Source organism: Bombus fervidus, chromosome 16, assembly GCF_041682495.2.
Source record: "Bombus fervidus isolate BK054 chromosome 16, iyBomFerv1, whole genome shotgun sequence".
In the NCBI taxonomy this organism is placed as follows: Eukaryota; Metazoa; Arthropoda; class Insecta; order Hymenoptera; family Apidae; genus Bombus; species Bombus fervidus.
In genome coordinates, this window is record NC_091532.1 from 5110244 (window position 1) to 5133846 (window position 23603).

Here is a 23603-nt window from a genome sequence, read left to right on the forward strand (position 1 = left end):
TTTGCTGTCCATTTTCGCGCTGATAAATAGCAGCTGTTCGTACCGCATTAACGAAATGGCTGACATTTTCTTGCGTTCGACGCGTCCCATACGCTTTGAAAACTCCATTTTACACGCACGGATTTACTAGCATTCTGTTTTGCTTTATCCTGCGAGCACGAAATCCCATCAGACTCGTAGTTGGAAAGTTTCCATACACGTCCCATCGATGAAACTTACTTTAAAATTAGTAATTGGTTGTGAAAGCGTATGCGTATTTTCCTGAATAATTTGTTCCGCATTGTAGAATCATCGTCATCTGTATTCGTCTACCGTAAATAACTTGTATCGATCAAACAAAGAATCTAGGAAAGAATATACAAATACATAAGAAGATGAAAAGAAAGAACTTATTCATCGAACTGGGAAAGTAGCATAGAAATATATTTTCTCGTGAGAACTTTTCTGGATCATATTTAAGAAATTCCAAACTCCGAGTTACCTCTTCCTCTTCCTCCTTCTCCTTTTTCTCCTCCGCCGCCCACAAAACGCACACAGAGTGGCACTTTACGATATTCGAACATACGACCGTGCGTTCGAATCGACAAAATTTTGTTGATCTTAAACGCGCGTAATCGAAGGAGGAAGCGGTAACAGAGGCCAAGAAAAATTTCCGTGTCGTATACATCCTTTCGAGCAATTACTTAGGCATCGTTTGATACTCCGATTTCGCACTTCCGCTGCGTGAACGTTCCAGCAAATACGATCCCTTTTGTTTTTCTATCTTGTGTTTCGAGTCGATGGAACTTCCGTTATTGATATAGCTCGCGGCTGAAAACGATACGCTCGCTCTGTTTAAAATCAATCTTACTTAATTACTGGCCGTTTCCACTCGACGGTTATAACTACGCGAACGATATCAAACGATAGAGCACGAGCAAAGCTTTCCGCTTAATTAGCTGCAACGCAGTGACTGCGAAATATTCCATTAGATATTATTCACGATAAGAATCTTCGATTCTACGTTTTTGTCTTTTTTTTGGGGGGGGGGTTCGACGCTAGTTCGTTTTGTTCGCAAAATTTCAACTCGCTGTAATTTTCCGGATCGTGGATGATTACGAAGTCGACGCTCGAGAATAATTGCCAGGTGGAAATTTCTCGCCGATCGGTCTCGGTTGATCGATCGTCGAATATTTTAAACGTGGTTCTGTGTCAATAACGTCCATCGGATGTCTCGTACGATGACGTATTACCAGCGACGATGCCAGTCACCGTATCTTCTCCTTTTCGTTGTCACAGTTACAGGCTCCGGTTGAACGTAGTCTGAAATGTAACAGGATTGCCAATATCCTATCTGTTAATTCGAACGTAGATCGCAGAAATGTGGAAATCGTTCATTTTATTGAAAATATGATCTTTCAACGCCGACGCAACATCGTTGGCAATGATCGACCAACGAACGTGTATCTAGCTATTTACTGTAATTTCATTCGTTTCATACAAGTGTGGAAGTATTATTTTTCGCATTCTCCTCTCACTGATCGAATTCTACGTATATCTCGATTTTCATTTTTCCCTCGATACGTGTACATGTATACATATTAACACTTTGACTGCCACGCCGAAATCACTTGTTTCGCTCAGGACGCCACGGGAGTATTTTTATTATTCAAACCATATAATGGCAAAATAATAATAAATCGACGATGTAAAATAACGTTCTTCCCCAATGGACCGTTTATCTTATTGGTGGTCACGGGTGACCACCGTGGCGCCTTGCTAACAGTTGATAGCGACGTATTATAACGAGGCTTCGTTTATTTCGACAAACCATTCGCATTCGTTGTTTCGTCGTAAGCAAAACGTGCAGAATATATCGTTGAAACGTGTAGAAGATATTAATAAACGGCATTTGCTCGTTTTATATATAATAGTAAGGCATGTTCACACTTCTAACTTCAATTATACGATTATAAAGCATCATTTACGATTATTTTCTAAGATGTGTTTATAATAATATTCATAGATTACTCCTCAAAGATATGGATGCAAACACAGTGCACCGTTAGATGCAAGATTTCTTCTCATTTTTTTTTTTTTTTTTTATTGATGCTCTAATAAAAATGTTTAATCGTTCAATGAGGCACTGTTTTTCGGTTATATTTAAAATGCCCAAACTGTCAATTTTCATACAATTTTAGCCGGTAGCCTGTCATATATGACCAACGTGGCAATCAAAGCGTTAACTTGTCACGAAGCAGATAGATTATGGTAAATTCGAGGAGGCGGCGAAAAACGGTGGAAAATTGGCCGACGGGAGAAAATTATCGTTGGATGGAAATGAATAAAGTTGAGACGATGGGTAATCATTTAACGTCCTCAATTTTACACCGTTCTGTTTTTTTCCATCGAGAAAAAATCGTCCTGTTTCAACCAATACGAGAGCTTATGCGCGTCTATATCGCGATTCGGTATTCGAGCAGATTCTCTGCAACGTGAAACGAAAATGGTTGAATTTTATGACACACAAATGTACGTCTATGCCTGTTTTTGCCACCCTCTCCAACATTTGTTCCACTGTTTATCTTGGCTTCGAATGACCAGTTTTCTATTTTCTATCGAGCGAAACGACGCGACGCGATGGTTACACAGTTACCGATGGCGCTGCATAATTCAAGAAACGTACAAAGGTGAAAGCACAATATCGAACGACGAATGTGCCGTTCCCTCTTTGACTTTCGTTTCACGTGGCCACGTTATGGAGCTGTAGCTCCTCCGCGATCCTATGCCACAAAGTAAGTTAACGGCTAAACGCGTAATCAAGTTACTAGAAATATACCGAGGAAACGTCTTCGTGTATGTTTCAGTAACTTGTTCCTTTGATTTTCGTTGATATCGGATGATTTTTACAGAGACTTCCCTTGCATGGCTGACGATATCGTTGAACGTTCTACTTGAAAGGATAAAGCATTGATATGCAGAATAAAATATCTGTATCTCTATTTTTATCGAATATTAGGATAATTAATGATTAAACTTAAAACGCTCTCGTTTCAAAAAACGAAATTCTATTTGAACCTTGCATTTTAATCTTGTTTTCTGGATTAGAAGAATTCTTAGTGGTAAAAATACAGAATTAGGCCGAAAATGATTCGAAGCAACCGCGTATCGTGTCAGAATATTACCAATCCTCTGATGATATCTATGACCTCTGGTAACCTATGATAACTCCAACCAGTCGTTATTTTTGCTTTAACAAACCCCAGTCTAATCCTCCGAGTAGTAACTATAAATAAAAATTCATTCGCCCGATAACGAACACGTCCTTTTCGAAAGAATCCAACGTAATCGAGCAGAATAGCTTGCTGCTCTATTTTGAACGAGGAACCTAATTGGCGATTCAGCCACCAATTAATTCACTCGATAATACATTTTGGAAAGCTAGCAGGCTGACAATATCAGGATTTCGTTTAGTCGAATTAACAATTTCATTTCTGTCTGGTGGAAGCGAGCTGAAGTATTTAAAAACTCGCGTCTCTTCTCCAAGTTCTTCGTCGTTCCTGTTCTCTAATTCGGTTCGTAGTGATCGAGCCAGCGAGAAAAATATCTCGTTCATAAGGAAGACGAACAGGAGAAGATATAATACCTAAATAAAGAAACGCGCGAAGCGAGAGAAAGAGGATAAAAGATCAGCTCGACTATGCGCATTATCTTTCGATCGTCGAAAGGGTTGAGACAGAGAGGGAAAGGGAGGCAAATCTTTTATTCGGCGATTTTCAGAGTTTCGGTCCACGACCGCGACGTCGTTCATAAATCTCCCCGAGCAATGCATACCAATGCACGGTGAGCTTTTTATAGAACGATTCACGAATCGCTAGAGACGAATGGCGCGCCGACTCGCGACGAAACCGATTCGTACGGACTCTTGAATCGAGGGAAGAAATCTCCTCTGTTCCCTGTCCTCCTTTTCCTTTTCCCATTTTCTCAATCCCTCTTGCTCTCCCTTTTTCTTCCGCTTTACTCCTTCGCCTCCTTCCCTTCTTTTTTTTTTCTTCGTTCTTCCTCTAACGCTGCCCCTCTCTTTATCCCCCTTTCGTTCATTTCGTTCTCCCCGTACCACCCACTTTTCCTTTATCGCCGTAGCACTCTCGCCCCCTGCCTCTCTTGCTTTTCCATTTCTTCGGCCGCATCTCTGTGCGAGCAGTTCGCCCGACTCGACTAGGGGAACTCGAAGACAATATAACACACAAAAGTCTCGCTTGGCTAGTCACTTACGTTTCCTCTTCCTCCCGGACTTGCAGCCGAGAAACTCGCCACCTATTTTCGCTCTTTTCACCCAGCCCCATCCTCCACTACCCGTTCTTCCGTTCTTCTTCGTCACGCCACCCGACTCGCACCCCGCCCAAGTATTACGCGCATCCTGTTCGTGATGTAAAGATCCCGACTTCCTCTTTCGCCAACCAGTTGCCTCTTCCTCCACCCGCTTGTCTTCCTCTTGTTCTCTGGTGTTATTTACCGAGATAAACAACCACCGTCTCGATTCGATCGATCATCTTCCAACTCCTTTTAATTTCTCTTCCTTCGTATCCATAGAATCAAACATTAAACGTGTGCGATTGAAGAAAATGGAAAGGTGCGCTTCGTATAGTTTCCGATGCTACTTGATCGATATACAATGGCTCGCGAAAGTATCGCAGAAAATTATATATTGCGTTGGCAACTAAGTGATTGTGAATTTTGTCATTACCACCTAATGACATTACATTACAGTACATCACGCGGATTGTACGAAGTTTCCTGAAATTTCGTTGGCATTGTGACGGGACGCGACTGTCGCGACTGCGATAGTAAAATTGGGAAGCAAACTGTAAAACTTGGTACGCAGAATACGGAATAGTATTCCTAAACGTACGATTAAAATGCTGAATGCTGTGGCTACGTATCGTGGCTCGTTAATGCAGCGAATAATTCACCGTTCGAGTTCTCCGGTGGTCTTTGCGAGATGCGTGCTTCCGATAAATATCTTACAACTTGCATGTACATTTTTAAATTCGTTTCAAATTTGTCCGGTGCAAACGCCGTAGTATCTCGTTGTAGCGCAATGTTTTATAGGACGTACACGTAAAAAGTGTTTGAAAACGTTCGAACATTTTCACGAGCGATCGCGTGTATTTCACGCTTCACACCTGTATATTGTACACACGTCTGACTGGTTCGACGATCGAATAGGGGAGATTCGTTATGACTCCCAGGCGGTTATGGCACGACACATAACGACGATACGCTCGTGGCAACAACAGGTGTCGCAAATACATTTTGCGTCTATTATAACAATACGATCATTGCCGAGCTAAATATTTACACGCGACCGTCTTCGTTAACGATGATTATCGCCATTAACGCGCTGTCTAGCTCCCTGTGACAGACGCTGGCGGTTTACGGATCAGCGTTCATGGCAAAAACTTCGATTCAACATAATGATCGTGGAACGAAGTCGAGGAAGAATCGCAGAAACATGCATTATTCGTGTTCGCGAAAGAGCGTGGATAGACGGCGGCCGACCAACTTGGAAAGTATAAATATTTATATCGATCGTTCGTTGAGTAGAACTGGCGCATTTGAATATGCAAAATATTTGTTCTATGTGCTCGACGTTTTAGCAACATCGTGAAAGCTGTTCCGCGAATGTGCAATTGAAAGCAACGTCAACGGTATATTCTTCGAGTGCGAATTCATTGTGAAATGCGTTAGACCGTTGCATAAGAACGCAGTTAACGCGTGTTTCATTAAGAAAACATTCGAAACTCGATGAGAACGTTTGCCCGGGTTTTTAATTAATGTACATAACTTTGTGAAACTGTCAATACTGCCTCGTGTTCCATGGCCAGTAATATTTTAATCGCTGAAAGACAGCTGGACAAATTTGCAGGTTTACGTTTCGAAATTATATTTACTAAGACATTAAGTGACATTTTTATTGCTTGCGTAGTTTCTACGAACAAGGATCAACGACGGATGAAATATCATTAACATTAAGCGGAAGATCTCTTTTAACGCGATCGTACGTCGGGGGTTAAGTTACCTTAAACCAGTTGCGGAGAACGTTCAATTTTTCTGGCTTAAATTTTCCTACTTATTGCGTTGTCCCGAAAGTGTCTTTCTTTTACCAAACATGTCTTTTACAGCAATGCATCTTTATACAATGAAGCCTAATCTCTCAAACGTTGCGGTCCCTACCTTAATAGAACAAAATGGATCGTACGTAAATCTATTATTTCCCTATAAAACGAAAGAAACTTTTGGACAACCTAATATTTATTTATTTATTCTCTTTTCGATACGAACCGATCAAATTGAAATCCGTTCAATCGTAGTCAGAGTCGGTAGTTAGAGGCGTTACGTCGAAAAGCTGAAAATATGCAGCTCGTACGAGAGTTTCAACCTTCGTTAGATAGTTCTGAAAGCGTCGTTCGTCGATCGTGGCTCAGATTGATGAGACAAACGTGAACGGATTAAGTAGGACGAGCTGTTCCGATTCGTCTTTAGCACGAACGAATTTCTTTCGGCCGTTTCGTGTATAAAAGTTTTGCATAATCTTCGTGGAAGGTGAGCAGATAAGATACTGGCAAGGATAAGGCGATAAAGATTACTCGCAGCTTTTAGGGTGAGATCCTCTCGGCGTGCATTAACGAAGCCCAGTAAAACTGCCCTGCCGTTTCTTCCGAGTAACTTCGATACACGGGATGGAATATAAAACGCGTGAGAGAGCAGTGATTCATAAATAATCAGAGACAAATTGCACGGTGACTTGCGCCCAGACGGCTGGCACAGCAATATAAAAGAGAATATTGGTCGTTCGGATTTACTTTGGACTACCTCGAAGCTCGCAGCAAGTCGTAAAAAATTTGCTACTTTCGACTATGCAAGTTTCTCTGGAATGGTAAAAAGATTTTTATGGAAATTCTCGATTGCTATAGCCGCACTATATTAGGAGAAAACCGAGATAGAGTATGATGCAATTATATCAGGGATAAGATTTTTCATCTCATTATCCACGATATTATGTTTGTATCTCTCGGATGTATTTGTTTTATATTCTGAGAAATCTTTCTCCGCGAAACTTTGCAAAATATGATACGGATCTCGTTATCAAAATTAAGTATCCTTTGCTATTCTTTGCTAAGTTTTCTGAATATCTGGTTGCGCGCTTTCTTATTAAAATTCGAGTCTCTTGTGCAATTGTGTCAGTTTATAGATATCATAGGCTCGTCGAAATATTTTACAAGTGAATTTTACAAATCTACTGTTCTATTCGATGAAAAGTTATATTGTACGTTTGTGAAATCCTAAAAAGATATCGATAACGAATATCTTATAATTTATCGATTTACCGATACTATTAGTTAATAAATGATTGTACAATTTGTATAAAAGAATTGTATTCAGACCTTGTAAATCGCTTACGCGTTGAGGAGATAATGTTTTAATCTTAAGAAAGTCTGACCAACGGAGAAATGGAAATTAACGAGAAAATAATGGATCGTGTTGTACACTGTAACCTGATTTTCGCTTCTTAATCGGCTCGCAGCCAAGATAGCCTTGCTGCGGGCTTAACGTTACGTGGAAACTTGCTTTGATGTAATTAAATCCGCGACGAGATACAGAAAACTTACCACGGTTAGGAAATTCACGTATGCTTGCACCGTATCGACTCGTTATTTGTGTTTCGTCCATTACGAGTTTCCATTACCAAGTTTTCGTGCTTGCTGGGAAACGCGTTTCCCTTTAACAGCTCGCCTTGAGGGCCTGCGCTCTACGATTCATTATAATAATTATCTTCGTAACGATACTACGCGAACGCCGCTCCGTATCCTGACGTTAAAACGTAACGCGATTTTGTGAACAATCGTTTCAGACATCTTGAACGGTTCGATAGTTTTAACGTTGAAAGTATCGGCTTGAAGTTTCGTTTACTTCGTTGAACAGAAGAGAAAATTTAATTACAGTGGCTGCCAAAATTTTTTCCACGTCGTTATATTTGTGACGGTATTCGCTCGTCGATTAAGCGGGTCGAATATAACAGGTGGTACATTAAATTTTGCATCGTTCGGTAGTACTTTCTGTGAAACTAAAAGAAATTTGATATTAACGACAATGAAAAGAATCTGACGAACAAAAGAGGAAAGTTTGTTGGTAGGTATCTAAGCATGTGTTTTGTGGTTACTGTATTTAGATTTTTCTTCGGTTGTCGTGAGACGTTGAGAGAAATACAGGGTAGACCCGATGAAAGAAGGAAGCAGAAGAAAATTGATTGGAAGCGTTTTAAGATAAATAACCGTAAAAACGAGCCATGATTTGTGGATGGTGGACGTACACGACAATACACTCGAGCCGGCCGCGCCGCGTCTCCAAGTTTTAACGCAATGAAAGAAAAGTTACCAGTGGCTTTGAAGTTAGAAGGCTGGCTCCATAAAGCTGGAGTAAGAGCCCGCGGCGGAACGTTTGCTACCATTTTCTCGTTAACTTTCCGTTTTAATCACGCAGATAATTAGTATCAACGCACGCTGTTCCAATGCTCAGCCACCGAACCTACATTTTCATGTTAAACGAAAAGTTCCCACTGGGATTTATGCACGGACTTTGCAAAGTCTAATCAAAGTTTAGGTCGCGATATTTATTTCTTCTATCGAAAATTCCTATCTAATTAATATTCGTAAAATTATATTGAAAACGAGGATTTTAGAGACACGGATATCGATCGAGATGTTATCGTGTACCTAATGTACGAGATATTATAAGAAGTAAAAACATTGGAAATCGATTTCTCTGAGGTTAACGTATTGAATGATCGAAGAACTCGTTGCGGCTGCAATAAATGGCTAATCAGTTATCGAATGTTAAATTCGATCGAACCATTTAGCCAATTTCCGATGTCGAAAAATTTTCCCGACCGATTATCGTATCTATTAAAATCTATGTCTACTTTCGAAGAACTTTTGCTATATTTGTTATATTTTTATATAGAATTACCTCCTGTTTCTTCTCTTTTCAAGTTTTTAGATATTGAGAGTCGATGGGTTTACATTCGTATCCACTGAATTGTAGCAACGAAAGTTAAAAAGTGCAACTTAAAATCTGATCGTTGTACCTTACAGTCGAGGCGTTTCTTAAGCAGAGAATTCTACGATGCGAATAATTCTATTACTTGGTGTTGGAAATTAATAGAGACAAATTAATTTGTTGGGTGAACTATAGTTGTCGCGTATCTAAATATGACGCAATTTATTTGTGACATTTTTAATACCTTAAAAGTTAGAAGAAATTGTTGTATCAAAATATTAGCAAACCGAGGGACGAGTTAACTCGACTTTCTCGATCACGAGATTAGCCAAAAAAACCGTACGTTTCTAACCGCGCGAATAATCGCAATTCACCTAAGAAACTGTAGAAATTGGATCGGAGGAAGTTGCTCGGAGAAGAGATCGAAGTCGTTTCGTTAATCGAAGGAGTTGCTTCTAATCAGAGCTACGCTTCGAGACGCTTTTTAATAGTGCATAAGAACAGGATCGATAAAACGGTTGGTAAGAAACGAGAGACAAGCTAACCGACGTTAACTGCGACCGACCGTGCAGCAAGCATCGTACGAAAGAACATTTTCTCTGGAAAGGAAAGTAACAGCCAGACTCTGCTATGCTAAGTCAAGCCAAAGAAAAACACTGGAATGCCTCGCAATTACGTAACCACTTTTATTTTGCTGCGGTAATGGAAACAGCAAAAAGGCAACCGAACGAACAATGGGACTTTAACTCGTCACGCAGACAGGAACTCTGTCCGTGAACACGTCCGCACCTGTTTGAATCTATAACGAGAAAAGCAGGAAAAAGAGGAGAAAAGAGAGCCGTGATAGAATCCGAACTGGCTACATAGATTCTTGGATAGATTACAAAATAGAAAGTTGCTCGACTATTTTCCGCGATAAGCGGAACAGGCTACATATTTGGCCGAATAACCGACTAACCGATTGATCGACTCCCAAGAAGCCGACCGACTGGTCGTCTCTGCCGATCGTTTTCAAACGTCGCTACGAAACGCGCTAAATTTCCGATCGAACAACGATCTTTATAACGTTCTTTGTTACGTGTAATAATTACGTTACGTATTAGGTTGTCCGAAAAGTTTCTTTCGTTTCATAAGGTGATAATAAATGAACAAGAATTTCTGTTTTATATTATTTTATCGAATTAGGTATCTATTTCTATTACTATATTCGCGCATAATTCAATAAACTAATATAAAACAAAAAACATTGTGCGTCTATTATTTCCTTATAAAACGAAAGAAACATTTCGGGCAACCTAATACAAATATGTATCCATCGGTGTAGTACTACACGTTAAAGAATATTAAAATTACACCGATGACAGAGAAAATAAAGAACGTTACATTTTTATTAGTTATCGGTAATACTAAAAATCGAAGGCCCACCGATCGGCTCTTCTTGTCGCCGACCACAAATGTAACCGGATAGTCGGCTTAACCGACTAGTCAGCCACTAGTCGATACATCTCCAATAGGCGGTTTACGCAATGCAGCTACCTGCGTCGATAATCTCTTTTAATGTATCCATCGTCTCTCGCCTCTTCTCATCGACTGGTAGCTTTGCAGTTCGACTTTGGTCCGCCTACCTTGCGTCTGATCTCTTTTTCTCTTCCTAACGAGCTCTTTATAATAGAAACGAACAAACATACAGCCGGCTAAAGGTGGCAAAATGGAAGACTAGATCGGTGACATTAAAACAGAGCAACAAATCTTACAACAAACAGAGAACAAATCTGTATCTTTCGATAATCTGCAAAGAAACGCGTAATACTCGAGATAAAGTCCGCGGAAAACGTAAACTCGCCTACGAGTCGGAATCGAACGAAATTTGCGTGGTATTGCACTGGGTAAATACACGATAACCAGTTCTAGATATTTGGCGTGTATCCCTGTTGAATTGCGTGCTGCTACAATTTCTACGCAAACAATTTAGTGATTCATTAGCGAAATGTCGGAGCTTACAACGCGAGTGTATCAACTACGATCCCCAGTCGAATCCATGGTACGGCTTTATCGATACTAATTTATTATAAGAGAACACATTAATACCGAAGAGTAAGCGCAGAGAGATCGCGTTGTATTAATTTAATTACGATATATGCGGTGCGTATTATCTTATTGCTCGTTACAAAAACGGCGAAATGTTGTTTTATTCATGATACGTTGAGCCAGCAGGTTAGGTTTCGGTCGAGTCGATGAAATTCAGTTGGCGTAACAATTTTCTTTTTTCCACCAGGCAAATCCGGTTATAGTTGTCGCGGTCGTTTTAACGATCATACGAGGACTGTCGGGAAACGGTGGCCCGGTGAACTGAAATAATTACAGGTCTAATGAATTATGCAGAAGCTGCCATGCGGTGGTAAATAAACCTTGGCCGATAAATATTCCACGTGGATAGATCGCGATAGGTGGCGGCGGCGTTATGACGGAGCCAGCGTCGAAGTGTTATTCGCGCCGAGAGATAAACGTACGCGAAACTGGATGATAACGAGACGTTAAATGTTCGAAGGATGGGCTTGGCGACGATTTATGGCGTCGTGATTAACGTACCGTGTGCGAACTGCTGATTCGATGGTGTAAGATAACGTGGAAAGGACGAGAGTAAATGTCAGCAGGAGAACCACGAGAATAGATCTTATCCGCTGTTCGAAAGGAATAAGGACGAATGGATGTTTCTGTAACTACACCGCTGCTCATCTATAGGAAATTTAAAGGTGCACAATCGCGCGAATGCTCATGACGTGACGAAAAGATACATAAAGTGCCCATGGCACGGTGCTTTGTACGATACATGGTAAGAAAAACAATTTCCTACCGAGACTCTACTCTTTTCATCGTATTCTCGGAGATACGAATTTCCATAAAAATCATCAGTCTATCTATAACTATTCCGTTTGTAATATACGCATACATTGTGTATATACAGGGTGCGACCGAATAACATGTACACAAGCATGCACGAGATGATCTTTTATGAAAAAAAAAAATAATATATGCATATTCTATGGATCTAAATAAAAAATGAAATATTGTACAAACATAGATGGTTTAAGATCTTGTAGAAAAGATATGACAAAAATACGAAATACGAAAGGAACGTTAAAGAACTTGCTGTTACTGTTACACAATGTAGAAACAGATCAGCGATATTTACTTTTAATCTACTTATGCGATCTGCGATTACTATCTTTTGTCGTTAACGATCTCGAGGGTAGTATCTGCCAGCACCGTTAATGAATTGCTTTCTACAAAAATATCTCGATTATTTACGAATCGAGGGTATACGCGGATATACTCTTTGTTGTAAATATCGCTGATCAATTCTTTCGTTGTATCGCAGTAACAACAAGTTCTTTACCATCCCTCCGTGTTTCATTCCTCTTTTCGTTTTCTTTGTCGTAACTTTCTTATAAGGTCTTAAACGATCTACGTTCGTATAACATTTTCTCCGTATTTAGACCGATGGAATATACCGACAAAGCTTCGCCTTTAAAACCTGGGACATCCTGTATAAGTATAAATTCGTCCCGTTTTATGGACCGATTACGCTTAACGTAACAAACGTAAAAGCAAGACGAACTTACGTTACGACCCGATACGTACTCGTACACGGTGGAATAGAAAGCGAAATTGATTAATTCGAGGCTAATTCCGAGAGTCTTCTGTACTTGTCTGTTTAGTAAAATAAATCAAATGGCACATCTACGCGTTAACGTAATACGTATCGAAAGGAAAGAATGAAATTTGTTATTTTCTCTGGAAACGCTTCGCATAGCAATTAAACGGATAGGGAAATTGTTGAAGTTGCGAAGCTTTATCGTGAGAAATTGCCCGGAATGTCGCAGATTAAGAAAGAAATATATGTATATTTGGCTAACGAGTTGAACTGTTTAAATCGTTTTGAAAGATTTCGCGAAGAATCTCAGTCCGCCAACTGGGTCGCGTCTTACGCTACTATTTGTTACACGGAAATTACCTCGGGCTCGAAATTAGAAGTTTCCGGAAAGGATTAACCTTAGCTATATCGATTTTAATTCGAACGAATGTAGTGAAGGATAAAGGATCTTTGAATTCGAAATGTCGAGTGACTCGATGTGCTATTAATTCGTTGCTTCTAGTCAACCTTTCCTCACGCTTGTAGATATACAGTGGCTATAAAAAGTATTTGCCATTCTACTTATCACAGCACTTACCATTTAGTATCTTGTACTTTCGCACGGTTAAAAATTTGATGCTATGAGAATGGAATGCATAGAACTTGGTAGACGTTTCGTTGCAAAGTATGATCACGCGTAAATACTTTTTGCAGTTATTATATTGTAGTATCGTGGACGAGGGGCCTGGGGATGTCGGACGAATTATAAACAAGCGGTTGCGGAACATGTGCGTGATGGGGCTAAGACAAAAGACGCGAGACTAAGACAAGAGACAAGGGGTTGCTAAGGGACGATAAACGAATTAACAGCTAGCGTTAGTCGAGAAGTCAGAGAGTGCAAATTGCGTTGTCGACAGAGTGTGATCCGCGTGAGAGAGAGCGTTGGATCCGTGGTGACGAGAGTTGCAAATTAACTGTCTAGTTATCTTAATTATAATACGTCATTGTGATTAGTTCACGTTAAACAACGATCGTTTCCTGTTTAGTCCATTTGTAATTGTAGTAAAGATCCTACGATATATCTGCATTTTGTATTATTATCACTGTGACGCGTTATTTTACTATCACGCTATTGCATCGCTATCGAACAACCTGTTTGTAACAGCGCGATAGCATCTATTTTTTTCGTCGAAATCAAAAATGATAATTAGCCGTAATTTGTTTCCTTGCAAACAATGAAAAATCTATTTTGCGGAAGAGTTACCGGGTTAATTTATCTTCCGCTGTAAGAAAACCACATAATAATTTATATCCGTTTCAGACAGACTCGTTCGACCTCCTTGGTGTAACACGTTTCTATCATTTTCCCTTTTCCCATTAAACGTAAAGATGAGAAAAGAAAAACGAGAGGTGAAATAACATCGAAACGTGGCTCTATTCGTCTGGATGACAACGGTTTAGCAATTCAGAAAAACGTGCACTGAAACTCGGCTGAAAGCGCCCTCGAGACGCGTTTCTTGGACCTCGTAGAAAGAAGCGAAACGCTTGCGACGAACGAACGTGTTTATCGCGACGACGCGACGGCGTGATTATGTCTGCACAAGCTTTCTTAATGAAAGTCGAGGAATCTGAGAAATAGGAAACGTCGACACCTCGCAGGGATTAGAAAAGATTTGTATAGGACGCGTTTCCGGGATCGAGGATTCCATCTCGGACATCCTTCCCCATCGTAATTACAATCTCTCTCATTTTCTGCCAGTGGATTCTCGTTTATCAGCCATTTTCCGATCCTTCCGTTTATTAGTTTGTCAGCTTAGGAGATTCTTCTCGCAGATTTAATAAAACTGTGAATAGCGTCCTTCATTTACAACAATGGTCACGAGAGAGAAACGCGCTAAGCTTATTTTTGTCAGCTCTTTATATTTTTGTCAGCTCTTCATAATTTTGTCAGTTTCGATATCGACGCGAAACGTCTGTTTACGAAATTTCGTAAAACGATCGGTCGTTCCCCTTGGTTTCCCTCTGTCGAAAATACATTGATCGATTTATGAATATTTTATATAAATACTTTGAAATTATGTAAATATTTGATACCTCTAGTTAGGAATATCCAATAAGTTAACGTTCTTCATAGGCAGTAGATGTAATAAAACACATTTAGCATCGATTCTCAAGAACCTTTAGTTACCGCCAATATTAACACACTCTATTTTCACACGCATAAAAATATCACTGTGCATACGGTAAATATTAGCACATGCCAAAACAATGGCAATTTTGTACATTGATACGGAGGCATAAAACGTGGTAGAAACCACTTTATTAAAAATGACTAACACGGACATCAATCTGTCTCTTTCAATCAATAAATCCTCTTCCATTTTGTCGTACTTATTCAATATCGATATTTACAAAATCATATTTATCGTGTAATTTTTTGATAAAGCTATGGCAAAGATCCCCGTTGCGCAGTAACGTGTCAATTAATAATATCGGTGAACTGGCAAGTTGCAAATTGTAAAATAAAATAACCACGAACGAAGCACGCACGATCGATGACTGGCGATGAGATCGTAAAGTTTGACTAATAATGTTAATTCAACCGCGCAAAAGATGCCAGCTTGATCACATTCACGGTGTTCCATTACCATGCGTTAGTTGTTAATGTAGTTCGAAGTTCAAAGTCGATGTTAGAAATTCTAATTCGCAGTTCCGAGCATGCGGAAATGAAATACATTCCGGCAAATTTTGTGGAAGAAACGCAGAGAGAATTTTGCGAGCATGTGGCCGTCTATCAGTAGCGGGAAAGGTTGCTGAATATTTGAAGGATCCCGCGGGACGGCCTCTTCTGTTGCTGCGTTCTGCAACAAATGCGACTCCGTGCACACGGGGAGCGTAAAATATCAGACGAATCCAAGAAGTGCATAACTAAAAGCCCTTTCGTCGCTGCAACTTCCGCGTGTCATAATCTTTGAGATTCATGTCGGCAGTTCCGCTGTCGCGAAACTGGAAACCTCATAAAATAGCGTGATCTAAAACACGCGCAGCCCTATTTTATCCGAACGTTGCGTCCCGCGTGTTTCTTCCACCGGCGAAATATTTTTCCGGAGAAAACGTTCCCCGCGACGGATGATCGTTCGAATATCGAAGAAGAATCCTGGAGGAATCCTGGAAAACGGTCGTTCTTTATATCGATTTGAAAGGAGAAATTTATGCAGGATACGGCAAACAAAAGATGTTACGAACGTTTGTAATCAAACGTTGAAACGTGATACTAATCGCAGTTTGCTACGCGTTACGTTCAGTCCGATAGCAACGATGGATATACATTGCCGGATGAAAAATTTTAACGAAACACCTCCGCAACGTCTCTCGTATTTTTAAAATCGCCATTCGAAACTCACTGACGAATTTTTCGCGAAAGAACGCGGCATCTCTGGAAACAAAGTTCTACGATTGGTACAGCGTAATGTATCTGGCAGAATTTCTGACAATCGTCAAGACGGTATTATAATTTCGCAGCTTGTGCGACGTCCGATCAACCAAGCGTGTGGACGAGCGAATCTGTTCGATTTCAAATTGATCCACCGCGTAGCGATGCAAAGTAAGCGTCGACGGGGCGTTTGACGAATTTTTCGATGGTACGGTCGAGGGACTTAGTCGATGAAAGATAAACCGAAGATGAACGACGCACAGTTTCGGTGATTTATGTGCCATCGGGTCAGTTCGCGTGGAAAATCGACGTTGAATCGAGTTTAAAGCGAATGCATTTATATCGGTTTATCGAAGTTTGCTGCTCGAGGGGATTGCTGTTGTTAATGGACGCGAATCGATCGATTTTCCAGCGATAATCCAAAGATTCGGTGGCGCCGGTTCAACGGTCAAACCAGACCAGTTTTTCTAACTTTTTCAAATTGACTTCCTCTTCGGATAATCCTCCGACTTGCGACTTCCTAACGATCTCGAAAATTAGATTGGTGATCGTGGCGAAAGAAAGGCGTGGCCTACGGTTTATATTTCGATCGCCGATCAGCTAGAAAATTTGTTCCTGGAAATTCTTTTTTCTCGTTCGTGTTATCCAATTTACGTTGCAAGATATTCACCCTCGGCTTGCTCTTCTCGCCAACGATACTTCGATATCGGGAAGCGACGTTAACCGAGTCCGAGAAATTATGCGTTTCTTGAAATTATCAGGTCGTTTAGTGGCGTAGTTAAGTTATGCTTTTAGAAGATACAATTTACGCAGGCAGAAAATTAAAACGCTGCAGCGTATGAGGTTCCGTCGAGGTTACGTACGAACAAACGCTTCTCGATACGATCATCGAAGTGCTTCAAGCAATCTCGGAGTTAATTTACTCTAACGATTCCACGATTGCTCCACTGGTTCACAAACAGCGAAGACGCTGCAGATGTCCAAAGCAAACGAAGCAGCTGGTGTTAAGGAGTGCTTTTCTTCCAGTTAAAACACCCGAGCTTACTGTTTCATTTAAGAAGACGTTTACATTACCTTCCACTTCCTTTTCACCGTGAACAACACCGTTTCCGTGTTAAAGTCCCGTGACGCGTGCACATGCACACGCGAATGACGCAAACGTTCGCGGCTTTAAACCAGACGGTTGTAAATCAAGTCACGTATCTTGGCTACGAAAACAAAAAACGCCGGCCCGACTTTTCGCCAGCTGGTCGACCATAACGCGCTAAAAAATGTAGGGCTACTACGCCGCGGATTTAAACTACATTTTTCTGTACGAGTGGCTACCATTTTTCACGGCTGTTTGGCCATGCGGCTCACCCTCCACTAACTTCCATGCAAACTGTCGCCAATCGATGCAACTGCTGGACGATTCGATCTCGAGGATCGTTGGAAAATTTGTTGACACGTGCCTGTTGATCTAAGTTTTCGTTATCTGCTATAGATTATATATGTAACAGGCACATAATGCAAAGCTTTACGCGAGCACTTGACGCGTGACTGGTCACGAAAGTTCTTTGTCAACTTTTACGATTCCTCGCCTGCGGTTTTGCATTCGTACGCGACCAACGAGCCAGAAGAACCCGATGCATCTTTGATTTTGTCGCGAAACTATGTATCCACGTCCTGAGTACGCACGCTGCTGGAAAATTAGTTTCCCTGTGATACGAAATTTATCAGTGCCATAAATATACCGACGCAGAGAAATGTAGAGTAACGCTGTAATAAAAATGTACATAATTTTCGCAAAATATACATAAATACTTTATTTTCGTGTATGAGGTTTATCCGTGTAGCCAGGTGGCCTCGCGCGGCCTGAGATTAATTAAGGAGACTCGTCCCGAGACTTTCTCATTCGTACAGCAACTTGATTGACAACGAGGGATGCCGTTTTACGGGCAGGGGGCGAACGTCTTAACTGCATTCTTTGAGCAACGCGAACTACATTATTCGAAACGGAGGCGTGTACTAGGGTGTTGTCATGACGACGACGGCGACGACGACGAACATTTGGGGGGTCGCATCCCTAAAACTAAACGTCCTTCGGTCCCTAAGAACGCGTGGGAACATTTTCTTAACGAGGATCGATTTTCTGATTATTCGACTAACTCGCACGTGATTCAACCCTTGTGATTCTACGAGCCAATTTGATTCGTGCGCGGTAGAATAGTGGTATACGTTTTTAAGCCAGCGAGAGATTTAACAAAAGAGGGAGGAATGAAAGGGAAAGAAAGCAAACGCAATCTAATATACGCTACTGGCTATACAGCGAGAGCCAAAAGAATTCGTACAATTCGAATGTAAAAATAAAGAAGAAATATCTTTTATATCGTTAAATATATTCGAATAATAAATGAATTTATATTGTTGCAGATACTTGCAGTAATAAGCGCAATTAACTTTTATTTCTAGAAATTTATTGTCGTAAATGTCTGTAGGTAGATATATTAGGCTGTCTGAAAAATTTCTTTCGTTTTATAAGAAAATAATAGATAATATTGTTCGTTTTATATTATTTTATCGAACAAACATAAATTTTCATTTCCTTATAAAACGAAAGAAACTTTTGCTGCAACCTGATATTTAATAATACAGAAAACAGTGACTTTCTTTTATTTCTAACAACTGTACAAATACTTGCGTCCTTCGCTGTAAGTATTCGGACAACTAGTCGTCATGTTTATGTCTTGAAGAACTCTATCAAATTCTACTCTTTTTTTTTTTTTTAATACCTACTTTACATTAAGAGGTATACATGTTTCAAATAATATAGCAATTACGGTAAAACAACCAACACCTAAAATACTATAAGCAGCGAAAAGCGTTCAATTTGCAATATCAACCAATGCGTTTACTATGGCTGGTTGAGAATTACGACGAAAGTTAGCGCACCGTTATTTGTTATAAAATGACAGTCTACATTTGTTACCGTTGCAAACTCGTATCGTTCCAAGACAATGAAAACGTACGACACGGCAGAGCAAAGTTGCAACTTAAACGACCATACTGGTAAGAATTAAAATGTTTCAATGGCTAAATCTAAATTTTCCGAATCTTCATTGACGAAAGCAATATCTTCAACTGATTGTACGATACTTACGGTCCACTGTGTAGCTTCGAATCCATCGAGGACATATAGAAAGCGTCTGGTTTTTTCAAAAACGTGACGCTACTAAAAAAATGTGAAAGGAGGCGAAGGTTCGGCTGTCGAATGGAAAAAGGGGCAACGAACTAATTGGACGGAAATTCCGTCGCACGGATGTCCCAATCCCTCCTCCTCGATCAACCATCGGGAATCAATTTGCCAGAATGACGGCTCGGTTTTTCAACGCCATCCAAGGAGGGTGTTGTATGATTTATACGCGTCGCTGGTTCGACAGAGAACCGTGCAACGCAACCTTGGCAACGCGTTTGCTTGCCGAAGGCACCGGTGCCGGCCTGATTTTGATACACGACGTATCTACAGGTGCTTCGCAATTTATTCATCGCGCGAACTCGAATCATCGATCGGGCTCACTGATTCGCCCTTCCGCGTTATTCCTTCGGACGAACGACTTTCTTGTTTTGATATTACGAAGATCTAAACGACACACAGAAACAAATTTGTCTGCAAGTTCGATCGAAACAGTTCTATTGGTTTGGCAACTAAGCGATTGCTTGATGTTTTGTCATTAGGTGGTAATGAGCAAATCAATATGAATATTTCAACGATGCGCCGAACAATTTTGTGCCTATATCAGTGAAAGTGAGAGCAGTTTATAAATAAAAATATTTGCCAATTACTCGAAATAGAGATGGCCTCGCCGATTCCGATGATCTTGAAGTATGTCGTCACGGTCGATACATTGGATAACTTTTTCCTGTACGTCGTCGCTGCTGCTCGACTTTAGCTTTCGAGTTACAAAGCTAAATTCGAGTTATGTTCAATCACCATTTTTCTATTTTTCTATTGCGAATAATTACGAAATGTAATTTAGTAATTTAGTTAGTAACGAGGATCGTTCGAATAGTTGTCGCGCGGTTTCAGCCACAGCAACAAAGTTTACGGCGTAGAAGTTGGCTACGAGTTCTGTATAATAATGATCGGTATGGTACATTGATCGTACGGTAAAAGTCGACTTAAATCTCAGAAGAAAGCGGAAAGAAATTGGCTCTGACGAAAACTGTCGTCCTCGACGTTCTTTAGGATCTTGATTTCAAGTTTAACAACGTTCTTCGAAGCTTCAAAGTTAACGTTCGAAAGCTAGAAAGTACTAGGAAGATTCGAAGGCTCTGTAAAATCCAAGACTTGGGGAATTTTTATTTGAAAAATTGATAGAAGAATTACGAAAATAATTAGCCTCGGAAAAATCGAGCGATCGGAAGAAGATATTTGCTCGGGTAATACGAAAAGGGTAAAAGTTTGATTCTCAAATGAAATTACTCGCGATCGAATAAAAGACCATACGATTTCTACAATTTTTAAAGGGAAACTGCATGAAAGTGGATCAACGATCGTGCGAAACTTACGAACGGGACAAATTGCCGATAAATTCGTATCGATCGACCGTTTTGCAAATTACCACTGCGACAGAACGTTTAATCGAGGCAAGGACGAGTTATTAAATCGAAGAAATTTGCAGACTCTTCATTAAATCGCTCGACGATCATTTTAAAATAGTAACTTGCTCGCGATATAGCGAATGATCGACAGTGATATTCTTACGAAAAAGGAACGGTCCTCTGTAATATTAAAACGAATTCCGTATACGTTCGGATAGATCGCGTTTGAAAGTTAAGTAAAGCCTGCTTGGACATATGAATAACTGCGAATCGTTGAAACAGAATAAAAGATACGTAACGTCGCTAGTGAGCAATCGTTATTTATTCCGTTAATATCGTATTGCGGATGTACGATGATTCGATAAAAAGATAAATTGCAATAACGATGCAACATAAAACAAGATAATTCGTAATCGATGTTCGTTCGAAACGAAAACCGATTCAGTAACCGTTTTAACTCGCAATCTGTCGAAAAATATCTACGTTTAAAATATAGAGAAAAAAGTTTAATAATTGAAAACGAATGTTGCAAGATTCCAGACATGGGATTCTAACTTCTGAAATATACAAATATTTTGATACTTTTAACGCCAGCGATTTGTACTTTTAGATTACTCGAAATCTCGCTTAAAATTCCTGAAACAAGTTTCCATAAGCAAAGTTGACAAATAGAGTACTTTGCTTGATTTTGATGTACAGAGTAACCGGTACGTTCTCATCGATCTTTGTAACAACGTGATAGGAGTAATCCCATCTGTGGAAAGGGGAACGTTTCTCCATCGCCATACTCCATGGTTGGTAGTAGTTTCTTTCTGGAAATTCCGTTTGTTTGCCACGCGCGCAAACAGCACGATGCAATTGCACGAGACAGCGGACTAAGTGGTCTGCCAAGTATGGATTACTTCATCGCAACGTAGGACTGGGCCAATACCTTTCCCATCATTGCATCAGACGTTTGTCAAACGTAGTTTCCTGTTTGGACGAGCTTCCAGTTTTGTCTGACATCCGAGTCGTGCTTCGATTCGCTTCTTCGATACTGTTCCACATTTCGATAAACTTTGAACTTTAAGATATTGCTCGTCATCCGCCAAGTTCCTTCTTTCTATATTATTTTCTCGCAATAATTTAATTTATCGCGATAAAGGAATCTAGGCAATTTCGATCCAGAGTGGAAGGTTTCTGGGATCGTAAAGTTTAGATCTTTTTCCATTTTCAGCTCCAAACTTTCGCATCGTTTCTATGGTATACTTTCAAAGAATTCTATATTTCGAATCTCGCAAGTTCAAAAAATGCTTCGAATCCAGTTTCCGAACAGCGTAAGGAGAAGATTTTTTGTTTACGATGATATTACGATTATTTACCGATGTTAATTGCTTGCCAATATTTGCTGCATCGTCCCAAGGGTAATGGCGATTCTTTCGATAGTTAGCCGTATTAAATACAAATAAACAAGTATTTATCGATATATGTACTTTCCACCGATATATTTTCTCGTATTTTCTACCATCGTTTGTCGTCTTTCCACTCGGCTCTCCATTCTTCTCTCTACGAGCCTTGTCATAACTTTCGCGGTTCTTTGAAAAATAATGTTACTTACTTGCTCCACCTAATCCACGACTACAATTTATTCGATATACCGTACGAATCGAAATACCTCGAAACGCTGCACCGAGTTCTTCGTCCCCTTCGACCAGACTGTAAAATGAAATTTCGGCAAACGGCTCTAAAGCCAGTTGTTGGCCTTCAAAGTGTACGCAGAGCGATAAAATAATTCGAGAGTCAAGCTCCTATTTTGAAGGACGCTCTGAATATCCGAGATCCGGACTTTGAAAACCTGACAATAGACTTTCGGGGGAGACCGTAAGGAACAAGCTCGCGCAAGACGAAGGATGGAAGAGCGTGAGAGAGGGGAAATCGCGAAACCCTGTACAGAATTTCCGATTGAATTCGTCCGGTGACAAAGGCTCTATTCACTGTACAATCAACGCGTACCGCATTCGTGCCGTTTTCATTCTCCTTTCTGGAATATTCGACGGCGCGAGGTCGTTCTCTTTCGCGAAGCGCGCTTTGAATTTTTCACGGACACGCCGGGGATAAAGTGTGCGCCGGCTATGATGGCGACAGACTGTATCAATTTTTCTAACGGCAAATAAATCCCAGTCATTCGTTCACGGGTCCTCCTCCATTCACACTGATCCTGTTATCCGGTCACGCGTTCACTCGCAAGGTTCCCAAATTTTATGAAGCTTGTTTTTCGGTCCCGTCTGTGACGAAAATTTTCCGCGTAATAATTTAGCGAACTCGAGGAATATCGATTTCGTCGATAATAAATACGTAAAGGTTCATCTGGTAACGACATGTTTGTTCGTCTCGAAGATAATATGTGAAGATTTTACAGCAGAGAAGCACGGTAGGTATAATTCTGTTGGTTTTCCGATTTTTATGTTATTTGGGGTTTAAGGGGTTCGCTTTGGCAACTTGTATATTTGGCCTCGTCAAAAGTGTGCATCTTCTATGCAGGGTGTCTCGTAATAAGCGGTCAATGTTTAAGAGACATCAGACTCGGCGTGTAAAAAACAATAAAAAAATATTCGTATCGACGTGTTTTTACAAATAAACCGATCGCCAAAACGATTTGGTAAAATCGACCCTTTCATCCATTTAGTTCGCATACTCTTGAAGAATATTTTCGTCAAAAACATTGATTTATATACAGGCTGTTTCATAATATGCGAGCAATACTTTCGACTCAGCTCTCAAATACGATAGAAAAGATCGTATCGACCTTATGTTGACTATCTGATCCTGTTTACGAGACATAACGAGTTTTGTATTTTATCATTTCGTATCTGACTTACCTTCGTACGAGAACTCACGTCCGTACATTTTAACGCATCCGTTGGATTTTTATTTGTA

The 23603-nt window shown here is 40.3% G+C and overlaps 1 long non-coding RNA gene across 1 annotated transcript in view; it reads left to right on the top strand.

The window, feature by feature from the left end:
* The window catches only part of LOC139995485 (uncharacterized), a 99119-nt gene that overhangs the window by 39318 nt on the left and 36198 nt on the right, over window positions 1–23603 (top strand). The gene's annotated exons all lie outside the window — the stretch shown is intronic.